Raw genomic sequence first — 13042 nt, forward strand, 5'->3', positions numbered from 1 at the left:
AGAAAAAACAAAGAAAAAATATATATAGTAACGGAAATAACAAAAAAATAAGCCAACATAGGAGCAAAGAACAAATCATCTTCAATAACCAGACACAGAGCTCCTCCATAATACCAAATCAATTCAAAAGAAAGAAGATCATTCATTGCTTTAAAGTATCTAAAACCAATAAGGATTCTAGATTTAACTTATTTTAAAAACTGCTAATGTATCATGGCTTCCGGGTCTGTCAACGTTGCTGTGGTTTTTCGACAGCTGTAATATGAAGGGTAGAGTGAAAAAAAATATTTAAGTGTTTTGAACATCCCAATTTGTTCGTTTACTTAGTATTTTCTTAATGTTTTCGAGTTAAAAAATAATTCTTAAATCGAGATACATTTACTTAATAAGCAAAGTGGCTTAGAATTTAAGTCTTGTTTACTGAAATAAATTCTAAAATGTAATAGGTTAAGGCTTAAAACAAGTAAAAATATCTGCCAGTGGGGTAAGAAAAATAAACCTAAATTGAGTTTATTATTGAATTAAGTTGAAACTAGAATTAAGTTTATTTTTCTTACCCCGCTGGCAGATATTTTTTATTTGTTTTAAATATAAACCTGTTGATTTTTATAATTTATTTCAATTATTTTACAAAGTATGCGATCTGATTTTTTTAATCGCGGTGTTTCTTTTATTCCTCGTTTCTTTTCCGTGCATTTGCTTTATTTATTTATTTTTGCTTGTTGCATTTAAATGCACATTTGATTTGTTGCCACATTATTATGTGTTAATGTATTTTTTAACATGTTTATCAACAAAAAGTGCGTTATTATAATTAATTATATAGCTGTGAAATATATACAAGAATTCCCAGCAAAAACAAAACGTTTTTATAACAATTTTCTATTACAATACATAATATCTTAAGCCACTTTGCTTACCAAGTAAATGTATCTCCATTTAAGCATTGTCAGATATTCACTAGAAAACAAGACAAAAACAGTAAGTAAGATATTAATTTACTTTTTTCTTTCAAACATAAATTTACAGACGGCTGGAAATTTTTAATAAAATAACTAGCCATACCTATTCGGGTCTGCTCCCGTTTGCTGTGATGACGGGGGACTTAGTCCAAAGCACATTTTGAGGAATACTTACACATTTTACTTCTTATTTCTTTGAAATTAATTATGCATACACTATGGATTAAAAATGTCCCGACTGCGAACCTGATAAAACCCAGGTAAAAAGCAAATACAAATAAACCATTTTGATTTAGCAAAAGTTTACAAATAAATGCACTCCTTGCACACAACAAGCACGTCTAGTTACCATTCATATTTTGCGTGATTTAAGTTTCGTCGCATACATTTTGGAAGGCACACGATAAAAACAAAATAAGGCTTTTAATGTATGCCGACCTCATTCTCCGTTGAGGGCTTATCAATCATAATAAACGCTGTTAACTCTTCTCATTGAATGGTCTAAATCCAATGCTGGTAAAGAAATCAAATGTGCATTTAAACGCAACAAGCAAGCCGTAAAGCAATGGATGCAGGCAAACAAACGAGGAATAGCACATACAACACCACGATTAGATCATCGGGTCGCATACTTTGGAATTAATAAGAAATAATTATTCAGTCTAAAGAAATAAGAAGTAAAATGTCTAAGTATTTCTCCAAATGTGCACACTCATTACAATAAACGGGAGCAGACACGAATAGTTATGTATGTCTCGTTATTTTATTTAAAATTGATAAGCTGTCTAACATATGATATATTTTGATAATACGAAATGCTAAAAAAATAATATAACACCAATCGACAATATCTGTTATTGTTATTTTTACAAGTAAATTCATGTGTAGGAGAAAACAAAGCAGCTGTCAGTCCATACTATATTGAGTGGCCATCGTAGTGGTGCAACCTGAACGATGTTTTCCCTACTTCCGGTCAAAGCCGCCATTTTGTGAAATAGGCATATAGGTGACGCTGGAGCACGCGGCCATTGTCTCTGTTCAACAAAACAAGTATATATATACACATACGCATATTTTTCCTCAATCAATCACCGAATACAAGGTGCAATTCGATGCCAACTGACCCTTCTCTCTGGTTTCATGTTTGTAAGGAAAATTAAGGGGGAAATTACGATAGCATTTCAGCCAAACATTCATTCGTGCCACGCTGCTTTTCTTTGAACGAAAAAAAACCCTCTGCTCCCCCTACACAATTTCTTCTCCTGTTATTTTATGCTTAAAACAAGCAAATAAATCTGACTACAGGGTAAGAAAAAATTCGTGAACTTTTCCCATAAACACTTAATTCAAGAAAAATTGTCCCACCCCACTGGCCATTTTTTATCCACAATACACATTCGATGTCTGCAGGCACCATTGTCTTTGTTCAACGCAAACAATTCTGTTGCGTTTTTCTTTGAACGAAGTGCTCCGCCTAGATAATTTGACCCATATTCACATGGGTTTGTTTCTCGTTTTTTTTCTTTGAGAACAATCTATATAGCGCCTTCCACAATCGTTTTGGTGTTAGCTTTACGTAAAATAGAAACACAGAAAAGTACTGAGCGATGGAGAGACCACGAACGCGGATCGTATTATGGACCACGGACTGGCAAACAAACTGGCAACCACGCACTAAAGAAGCAAACTCTGATTTTAAACTCACCTTATTTGTCCCCGGAAAGCGCCAGAGTCGATGCACGGAGTGGACGGAACAAGCCTCGCTTCCATAGCCGAAGGTCAAAAATCCATTTAAACGTGTAGTCCCCGGTGTCCACTCGATCTCACCCAAAAAGCCGAGAAGCGATACCGCAATGGCATCCGGAGAAGGCGCTGGCTGTCGGGATGGAGGTTAGCGGGTCAGAGGTCCGGCACTGAAGGTCTGCGTTCATTATTCACCGTGTGCATTTCACTCTATATCCACTTTCTAATGTATAGCACTTGATAAGGATTAACAGTTTAAAAACAGAAATGCAAGACATCAGAAAATACATTTATTTTTTACTTTCATAACATGAGAGGTGTCATACAATAACAAATATGAGCTTTAAAATCACATTCCTAAGTTAAAAATATACATAAAAATAGATATATGGATCATTACACAAATCACTACTCAAAGGACCTATGTTAAATAACTGCTTCAATATTAATTAACAATAACATTTGGCCAAGGCAGTCCTTGTAAATAGACATATAAATAGACAAATAAAATCATGACATATATGCCGTAGAGCCTGAGATAGAGAAAAATAATAAGGAATTCTGCTTTTACTACCATCTCAGAAATATTGCCAGAATTAGAGGTTTTGTCTCAAGACAGGACTTAGAGAAACTTGTTCATGCTTTCATCACCAGCAGGGCCGATTATTGCAATGGTCAATGGATTTAAAAAGTACTGTTTCTTGTTTAAAAACCACTTCATGGCTACAATACATGACAGATATGCTAATCGAATATGAAACCGATTACTCGGATCAATAGGATCAGGTCATTTAGAAAAAACAAGGGTTCACTCAAAACAAGGTGCCTCAGCATTCAGTTATTATCAGCTTTCAGAAGAGATCAGATGTGCTTCAACAGTAGACACTTTTAAATCTAGATTAAAAACACATCAGTTTAACTTTGCATTTACTGAATGATTTAAAACAGTACGAATAAAACAGTACAAAAGAATAAAACAGTATGAACCTTACCTGTTATAAAGGGAATGAAGCTTACGGTATGGTGCTTACCTGCAGAAATAAATAAAGTACAATAAGAACACACAGAACTTCAATTTTCAAAATTATTTTAACATTAAATGATGATTATTTTACTGGTTTACCTGTTTGTGATTACCACAGGATCCCGTCACCTGGCTGCGGTCTTCATTTGGTGAACGGTTCTTCACTCATAATTGACCTATACAAGAAATAGAGAAGAATAATAAGCAATTCTGCTTTTACATGTAGATGTGTGCCCCAAGAACACAGACACACCGGCTCCAAAAAGTTTAAACAGTACACATTTCTGTTATTTTAATGTGGCAAATGTGTCAGCTTTAAAAGAAGCATACATTACCTTTTAAAGAGGAAATACCTTTTGCATGAAATACCTTTACTCCCAGCATAAGCAAGCAATTTTCAAAATGCTTTTAAAAGTAAATAGTGATTATTTTACTTGTTTACCTGTTTGTGATTACCATGGAATCCTGTCACCATCATTTTTAAGCTTGTAAAGCAAATAATGAAATATTGACTTAGTAGGAAAAATTATTTTGGAAGTATCGTGATAAATGATGAAGAAAATATTTTGCAAAGTGATGGTTAGCACACGGTTGATGGTACCTATTAAATTCCATCATATTTTTTTATTCCTACTATGGAAGTCAATGGTGACTATCTGCTGTGGGTTTACCATCATTCCTCAAAATACCTTCTTTTGTGTTACTCAGAAAAAAACTAATCCTCGTGTTGTTGTAAGCCTGTATGCATGAGTAAATGATGACAGAATTATCATCATAAATTGAAATATCCCTTTAAACTGTATTTCCCCCCTTAAACCTAAACTTATTTTCCTACAGCAAGTCATTTAGGTAATCAAGAAAATACTTTACCCGTTGTCTTTGTGAGTTAAACAAATACAGCTACGCTTCCAGGTCTGTCGACGTTGCTGTGGTTTTTCGACAGCTGTAGTATGAAGGGTAGCGAATGAATGAATACATTGCAAAAAATCATTTCTTACTTGTTATTTCGAACTGTTTTAACTATACAAATATCTAGAAAGTCTTAAAATAAGATGCATTTTTTGATGAGCAAAATGCCCTAAGAAAATAAACCTAGCCTTTAGGGAGAAAAAACTCAGAATTTGGGCTTAAAACAAGCAAATAAATCTGCCAAAGGGGTAAGAAACAAATCTAGATATAAACACTTAATTCAAGAAAAATTGTCGTAGCCCATTGGCAGATTTGTTGGCTGGTTTAATGTACATGCATGTACAATATTTCAATTTGTCTTGTATTTATTAGCATTTTGTATTGCCCAACGCTGTCTAGGTTGTTTAACTGTTGTCATTTTCTTATAAAAGCCTTTATAATTTATTAGTTTGGATGATTGCCATTCCCGAGAACCTCTTATATTGGAAGTAAAAGAATCATCTAAGCATTATTTTGTGCTCTTAGACATGTAGCCGTTTGATTGTGGTTCTATTTAATGGCTAGTCTATTCGTTTGGAATGGTCAAACGGCTATTAGATTTTCACTGACAGCCCAAATTAAGCCTTGTTTTAGCCTAGACACTTATTCGCTGTCTATTAAAAGTTATGTAGTCGTTGAATAGCCGCTTTTTTGATGACTAATGTATTCTTGGGCCGTGGTTAGACGTCTCTTGGATTTTACGTAAAACGACAAGCGAATCTATTTTTAACACAAAGGTCAGGGGAGAGCGCGAACGCAGTCCCCCACTATCAGAAATTTTGCAGTCGAGATTCCCACATTTGGGGAATTCGCAAAGGGTCAGCCCAACCGGAGTGCAATGGCTGAGCCTCGCCCTGGGTGAACCACCTTCATGATCATGGTGTCTCCCCTGCCAGGTAAGTATGAGCGACACCCTTTGAGGCCAGACGGCCGCATCTTCCTGTGACCGATCACATCGACGGCGCCCCCGGAGGCCGTCCGACTAACATTTCATTTACTGTGTGTGACCAGGTGGAAAGCGCACGAAGCCACGTCTGAGACCAAACATTCTTCGAGATCTACCCTGTTTTTATTCCGTTTCCAGCCCGGTTGAACCGTGTAGAGTGAAATATGTGAAACAATTTAAATCAAATGGATTTAAATTGCGCATTCAAATATATGGTTTCGTTATTACAAAGTAACTTTACGTGGAATAGAAACAAAGAAATGTACAGAGCAATCAAGAAACAACGAAAGCATAGCAATTTTAGAACGTGGATAAATAAAAACACAGGGCTCAATGACTTACCCGTTGTCGTTGTGAGTTAAACAAGTACAGCTATGCTTCCAGGTCTGTCGACGTTGCTGTGGTGTTTCGACAGCTGTAGTATGAAGGGTAGTGAAAAAAGTTTTCAGGTGTTTTTAACATTCCAATCGGTCTCGTTCGCTTTTGTTGCGCCTTCAGCTGTGTCGAGGATGTTTAATTCGTCCTCGTATCACCTCCGCAAACTTGTAAAGAAAATAATTAAATACATTACAAAAACATTTCTTTATCAGCGTGTTCATTTCCACGCAAGCTTTTCGTTAAACCAATAAAGCCAACGAAACCACAGCAATTTTAAAACACACGGATTAGAAAAAACACCGTCACTCACGCACAAAAGAAGCAAATTCTTTTTTTATACTTGACTTATTTATCCCCGAGATGGGGAGCGCACCATTCATGGAAACACTGCAATACCATGTTGATGCATGGAGTGGAAGGAGCAAGCTCCGCTTCCATTTCCGAAGGTCAAAAATCCATTTAACATATAGTCCCCGGATAGGAGACGTATCAGACATTAAACTGATAAGAACAGATACTACACTTGATCTTAGCCAAAAGGCCGAGAAGCGATACCGGAATAGACGCAGCCAAAGGGGGAGCCGGCGAAGGCGCTGGCTTTTGGGGTGGAGGCTAGCGGGCATTTAACTCTATACGTTCTCATTGTATAACCCAGAGGTAGAACGTTGAGCTAGCAAATCAGAAGTTCATGTTTTAATGCAGGATCTGATCCACGCTCATGAGAGAGAGAGAGAGAGAGAGAGAGATAGAGAGAATTTAGAATTTTCAAAAAACCTTTATTACAAATTAAAACATTTTCATAACCTCAAATCAGAAAAAACAAAGAAAAAATATATATAGTAACGGAAATAACAAAAAAATAAGCCAACATAGGAGCAAAGAACAAATCATCTTCAATAACCAGACACAGAGCTCCTCCATAATACCAAATCAATTCAAAAGAAAGAAGATCATTCATTGCTTTAAAGTATCTAAAACCAATAAGGATTCTAGATTTAACTTATTTTAAAAACTGCTAATGTATCATGGCTTCCGGGTCTGTCAACGTTGCTGTGGTTTTTCGACAGCTGTAATATGAAGGGTAGAGTGAAAAAAAATATTTAAGTGTTTTGAACATCCCAATTTGTTCGTTTACTTAGTATTTTCTTAATGTTTTCGAGTTAAAAAATAATTCTTAAATCGAGATACATTTACTTAATAAGCAAAGTGGCTTAGAATTTAAGTCTTGTTTACTGAAATAAATTCTAAAATGTAATAGGTTAAGGCTTAAAACAAGTAAAAATATCTGCCAGTGGGGTAAGAAAAATAAACCTAAATTGAGTTTATTATTGAATTAAGTTGAAACTAGAATTAAGTTTATTTTTCTTACCCCGCTGGCAGATATTTTTTATTTGTTTTAAATATAAACCTGTTGATTTTTATAATTTATTTCAATTATTTTACAAAGTATGCGATCTGATTTTTTTAATCGCGGTGTTTCTTTTATTCCTCGTTTCTTTTCCGTGCATTTGCTTTATTTATTTATTTTTGCTTGTTGCATTTAAATGCACATTTGATTTGTTGCCACATTATTATGTGTTAATGTATTTTTTAACATGTTTATCAACAAAAAGTGCGTTATTATAATTAATTATATAGCTGTGAAATATATACAAGAATTCCCAGCAAAAACAAAACGTTTTTATAACAATTTTCTATTACAATACATAATATCTTAAGCCACTTTGCTTACCAAGTAAATGTATCTCCATTTAAGCATTGTCAGATATTCACTAGAAAACAAGACAAAAACAGTAAGTAAGATATTAATTTACTTTTTTCTTTCAAACATAAATTTACAGACGGCTGGAAATTTTTAATAAAATAACTAGCCATACCTATTCGGGTCTGCTCCCGTTTGCTGTGATGACGGGGGACTTAGTCCAAAGCACATTTTGAGGAATACTTACACATTTTACTTCTTATTTCTTTGAAATTAATTATGCATACACTATGGATTAAAAATGTCCCGACTGCGAACCTGATAAAACCCAGGTAAAAAGCAAATACAAATAAACCATTTTGATTTAGCAAAAGTTTACAAATAAATGCACTCCTTGCACACAACAAGCACGTCTAGTTACCATTCATATTTTGCGTGATTTAAGTTTCGTCGCATACATTTTGGAAGGCACACGATAAAAACAAAATAAGGCTTTTAATGTATGCCGACCTCATTCTCCGTTGAGGGCTTATCAATCATAATAAACGCTGTTAACTCTTCTCATTGAATGGTCTAAATCCAATGCTGGTAAAGAAATCAAATGTGCATTTAAACGCAACAAGCAAGCCGTAAAGCAATGGATGCAGGCAAACAAACGAGGAATAGCACATACAACACCACGATTAGATCATCGGGTCGCATACTTTGGAATTAATAAGAAATAATTATTCAGTCTAAAGAAATAAGAAGTAAAATGTCTAAGTATTTCTCCAAATGTGCACACTCATTACAATAAACGGGAGCAGACACGAATAGTTATGTATGTCTCGTTATTTTATTTAAAATTGATAAGCTGTCTAACATATGATATATTTTGATAATACGAAATGCTAAAAAAATAATATAACACCAATCGACAATATCTGTTATTGTTATTTTTACAAGTAAATTCATGTGTAGGAGAAAACAAAGCAGCTGTCAGTCCATACTATATTGAGTGGCCATCGTAGTGGTGCAACCTGAACGATGTTTTCCCTACTTCCGGTCAAAGCCGCCATTTTGTGAAATAGGCATATAGGTGACGCTGGAGCACGCGGCCATTGTCTCTGTTCAACAAAACAAGTATATATATACACATACGCATATTTTTCCTCAATCAATCACCGAATACAAGGTGCAATTCGATGCCAACTGACCCTTCTCTCTGGTTTCATGTTTGTAAGGAAAATTAAGGGGGAAATTACGATAGCATTTCAGCCAAACATTCATTCGTGCCACGCTGCTTTTCTTTGAACGAAAAAAAACCCTCTGCTCCCCCTACACAATTTCTTCTCCTGTTATTTTATGCTTAAAACAAGCAAATAAATCTGACTACAGGGTAAGAAAAAATTCGTGAACTTTTCCCATAAACACTTAATTCAAGAAAAATTGTCCCACCCCACTGGCCATTTTTTATCCACAATACACATTCGATGTCTGCAGGCACCATTGTCTTTGTTCAACGCAAACAATTCTGTTGCGTTTTTCTTTGAACGAAGTGCTCCGCCTAGATAATTTGACCCATATTCACATGGGTTTGTTTCTCGTTTTTTTTCTTTGAGAACAATCTATATAGCGCCTTCCACAATCGTTTTGGTGTTAGCTTTACGTAAAATAGAAACACAGAAAAGTACTGAGCGATGGAGAGACCACGAACGCGGAACGTATTATGGACCACGGACTGGCAAACAAACTGGCAACCACGCACTAAAGAAGCAAACTCTGATTTTAAACTCACCTTATTTGTCCCCGGAAAGCGCCAGAGTCGATGCACGGAGTGGACGGAACAAGCCTCGCTTCCATAGCCGAAGGTCAAAAATCCATTTAAACGTGTAGTCCCCGGTGTCCACTCGATCTCACCCAAAAAGCCGAGAAGCGATACCGCAATGGCATCCGGAGAAGGCGCTGGCTGTCGGGATGGAGGTTAGCGGGTCAGAGGTCCGGCACTGAAGGTCTGCGTTCATTATTCACCGTGTGCATTTCACTCTATATCCACTTTCTAATGTATAGCACTTGATAAGGATTAACAGTTTAAAAACAGAAATGCAAGACATCAGAAAATACATTTATTTTTTACTTTCATAACATGAGAGGTGTCATACAATAACAAATATGAGCTTTAAAATCACATTCCTAAGTTAAAAATATACATAAAAATAGATATATGGATCATTACACAAATCACTACTCAAAGGACCTATGTTAAATAACTGCTTCAATATTAATTAACAATAACATTTGGCCAAGGCAGTCCTTGTAAATAGACATATAAATAGACAAATAAAATCATGACATATATGCCGTAGAGCCTGAGATAGAGAAAAATAATAAGGAATTCTGCTTTTACTACCATCTCAGAAATATTGCCAGAATTAGAGGTTTTGTCTCAAGACAGGACTTAGAGAAACTTGTTCATGCTTTCATCACCAGCAGGGCCGATTATTGCAATGGTCAATGGATTTAAAAAGTACTGTTTCTTGTTTAAAAACCACTTCATGGCTACAATACATGACAGATATGCTAATCGAATATGAAACCGATTACTCGGATCAATAGGATCAGGTCATTTAGAAAAAACAAGGGTTCACTCAAAACAAGGTGCCTCAGCATTCAGTTATTATCAGCTTTCAGAAGAGATCAGATGTGCTTCAACAGTAGACACTTTTAAATCTAGATTAAAAACACATCAGTTTAACTTTGCATTTACTGAATGATTTAAAACAGTACGAATAAAACAGTACAAAAGAATAAAACAGTATGAACCTTACCTGTTATAAAGGGAATGAAGCTTACGGTATGGTGCTTACCTGCAGAAATAAATAAAGTACAATAAGAACACACAGAACTTCAATTTTCAAAATTATTTTAACATTAAATGATGATTATTTTACTGGTTTACCTGTTTGTGATTACCACAGGATCCCGTCACCTGGCTGCGGTCTTCATTTGGTGAACGGTTCTTCACTCATAATTGACCTATACAAGAAATAGAGAAGAATAATAAGCAATTCTGCTTTTACATGTAGATGTGTGCCCCAAGAACACAGACACACCGGCTCCAAAAAGTTTAAACAGTACACATTTCTGTTATTTTAATGTGGCAAATGTGTCAGCTTTAAAAGAAGCATACATTACCTTTTAAAGAGGAAATACCTTTTGCATGAAATACCTTTACTCCCAGCATAAGCAAGCAATTTTCAAAATGCTTTTAAAAGTAAATAGTGATTATTTTACTTGTTTACCTGTTTGTGATTACCATGGAATCCTGTCACCATCATTTTTAAGCTTGTAAAGCAAATAATGAAATATTGACTTAGTAGGAAAAATTATTTTGGAAGTATCGTGATAAATGATGAAGAAAATATTTTGCAAAGTGATGGTTAGCACACGGTTGATGGTACCTATTAAATTCCATCATATTTTTTTATTCCTACTATGGAAGTCAATGGTGACTATCTGCTGTGGGTTTACCATCATTCCTCAAAATACCTTCTTTTGTGTTACTCAGAAAAAAACTAATCCTCGTGTTGTTGTAAGCCTGTATGCATGAGTAAATGATGACAGAATTATCATCATAAATTGAAATATCCCTTTAAACTGTATTTCCCCCCTTAAACCTAAACTTATTTTCCTACAGCAAGTCATTTAGGTAATCAAGAAAATACTTTACCCGTTGTCTTTGTGAGTTAAACAAATACAGCTACGCTTCCAGGTCTGTCGACGTTGCTGTGGTTTTTCGACAGCTGTAGTATGAAGGGTAGCGAATGAATGAATACATTGCAAAAAATCATTTCTTACTTGTTATTTCGAACTGTTTTAACTATACAAATATCTAGAAAGTCTTAAAATAAGATGCATTTTTTGATGAGCAAAATGCCCTAAGAAAATAAACCTAGCCTTTAGGGAGAAAAAACTCAGAATTTGGGCTTAAAACAAGCAAATAAATCTGCCAAAGGGGTAAGAAACAAATCTAGATATAAACACTTAATTCAAGAAAAATTGTCGTAGCCCATTGGCAGATTTGTTGGCTGGTTTAATGTACATGCATGTACAATATTTCAATTTGTCTTGTATTTATTAGCATTTTGTATTGCCCAACGCTGTCTAGGTTGTTTAACTGTTGTCATTTTCTTATAAAAGCCTTTATAATTTATTAGTTTGGATGATTGCCATTCCCGAGAACCTCTTATATTGGAAGTAAAAGAATCATCTAAGCATTATTTTGTGCTCTTAGACATGTAGCCGTTTGATTGTGGTTCTATTTAATGGCTAGTCTATTCGTTTGGAATGGTCAAACGGCTATTAGATTTTCACTGACAGCCCAAATTAAGCCTTGTTTTAGCCTAGACACTTATTCGCTGTCTATTAAAAGTTATGTAGTCGTTGAATAGCCGCTTTTTTGATGACTAATGTATTCTTGGGCCGTGGTTAGACGTCTCTTGGATTTTACGTAAAACGACAAGCGAATCTATTTTTAACACAAAGGTCAGGGGAGAGCGCGAACGCAGTCCCCCACTATCAGAAATTTTGCAGTCGAGATTCCCACATTTGGGGAATTCGCAAAGGGTCAGCCCAACCGGAGTGCAATGGCTGAGCCTCGCCCTGGGTGAACCACCTTCATGATCATGGTGTCTCCCCTGCCAGGTAAGTATGAGCGACACCCTTTGAGGCCAGACGGCCGCATCTTCCTGTGACCGATCACATCGACGGCGCCCCCGGAGGCCGTCCGACTAACATTTCATTTACTGTGTGTGACCAGGTGGAAAGCGCACGAAGCCACGTCTGAGACCAAACATTCTTCGAGATCTACCCTGTTTTTATTCCGTTTCCAGCCCGGTTGAACCGTGTAGAGTGAAATATGTGAAACAATTTAAATCAAATGGATTTAAATTGCGCATTCAAATATATGGTTTCGTTATTACAAAGTAACTTTACGTGGAATAGAAACAAAGAAATGTACAGAGCAATCAAGAAACAACGAAAGCATAGCAATTTTAGAACGTGGATAAATAAAAACACAGGGCTCAATGACTTACCCGTTGTCGTTGTGAGTTAAACAAGTACAGCTATGCTTCCAGGTCTGTCGACGTTGCTGTGGTGTTTCGACAGCTGTAGTATGAAGGGTAGTGAAAAAAGTTTTCAGGTGTTTTTAACATTCCAATCGGTCTCGTTCGCTTTTGTTGCGCCTTCAGCTGTGTCGAGGATGTTTAATTCGTCCTCGTATCACCTCCGCAAACTTGTAAAGAAAATAATTAAATACATTACAAAAACATTTCTTTATCAGCGTGTTCATTTCCACG

At 35.7% G+C, this 13042-nt stretch overlaps 3 non-coding genes across 3 annotated transcripts; all 3 read right to left on the reverse strand.

The window, feature by feature from the left end:
• Positions 1-5416: 5416 nt before the first annotated feature.
• On the reverse strand, positions 5417-5581 carry LOC135764346 (U1 spliceosomal RNA). The gene has a single exon (XR_010539899.1). It is a non-coding gene; the product is annotated as a U1 spliceosomal RNA (small nuclear RNA).
• A 782-nt stretch (positions 5582-6363) lies between these two features.
• LOC135764490 (U2 spliceosomal RNA) lies at positions 6364-6554 on the reverse strand. The gene has a single exon (XR_010540037.1). It is a non-coding gene; the product is annotated as a U2 spliceosomal RNA (small nuclear RNA).
• Positions 6555-12229: 5675 nt separating this feature from the next.
• On the reverse strand, positions 12230-12394 carry LOC135764347 (U1 spliceosomal RNA). Its single transcript, XR_010539900.1, has one exon. It is a non-coding gene; the product is annotated as a U1 spliceosomal RNA (small nuclear RNA).
• Positions 12395-13042: the final 648 nt, after the last annotated feature.

This window comes from Paramisgurnus dabryanus, chromosome 9 (genome assembly GCF_030506205.2).
Source record: "Paramisgurnus dabryanus chromosome 9, PD_genome_1.1, whole genome shotgun sequence".
Taxonomy (NCBI): domain Eukaryota; kingdom Metazoa; phylum Chordata; class Actinopteri; order Cypriniformes; family Cobitidae; genus Paramisgurnus; species Paramisgurnus dabryanus.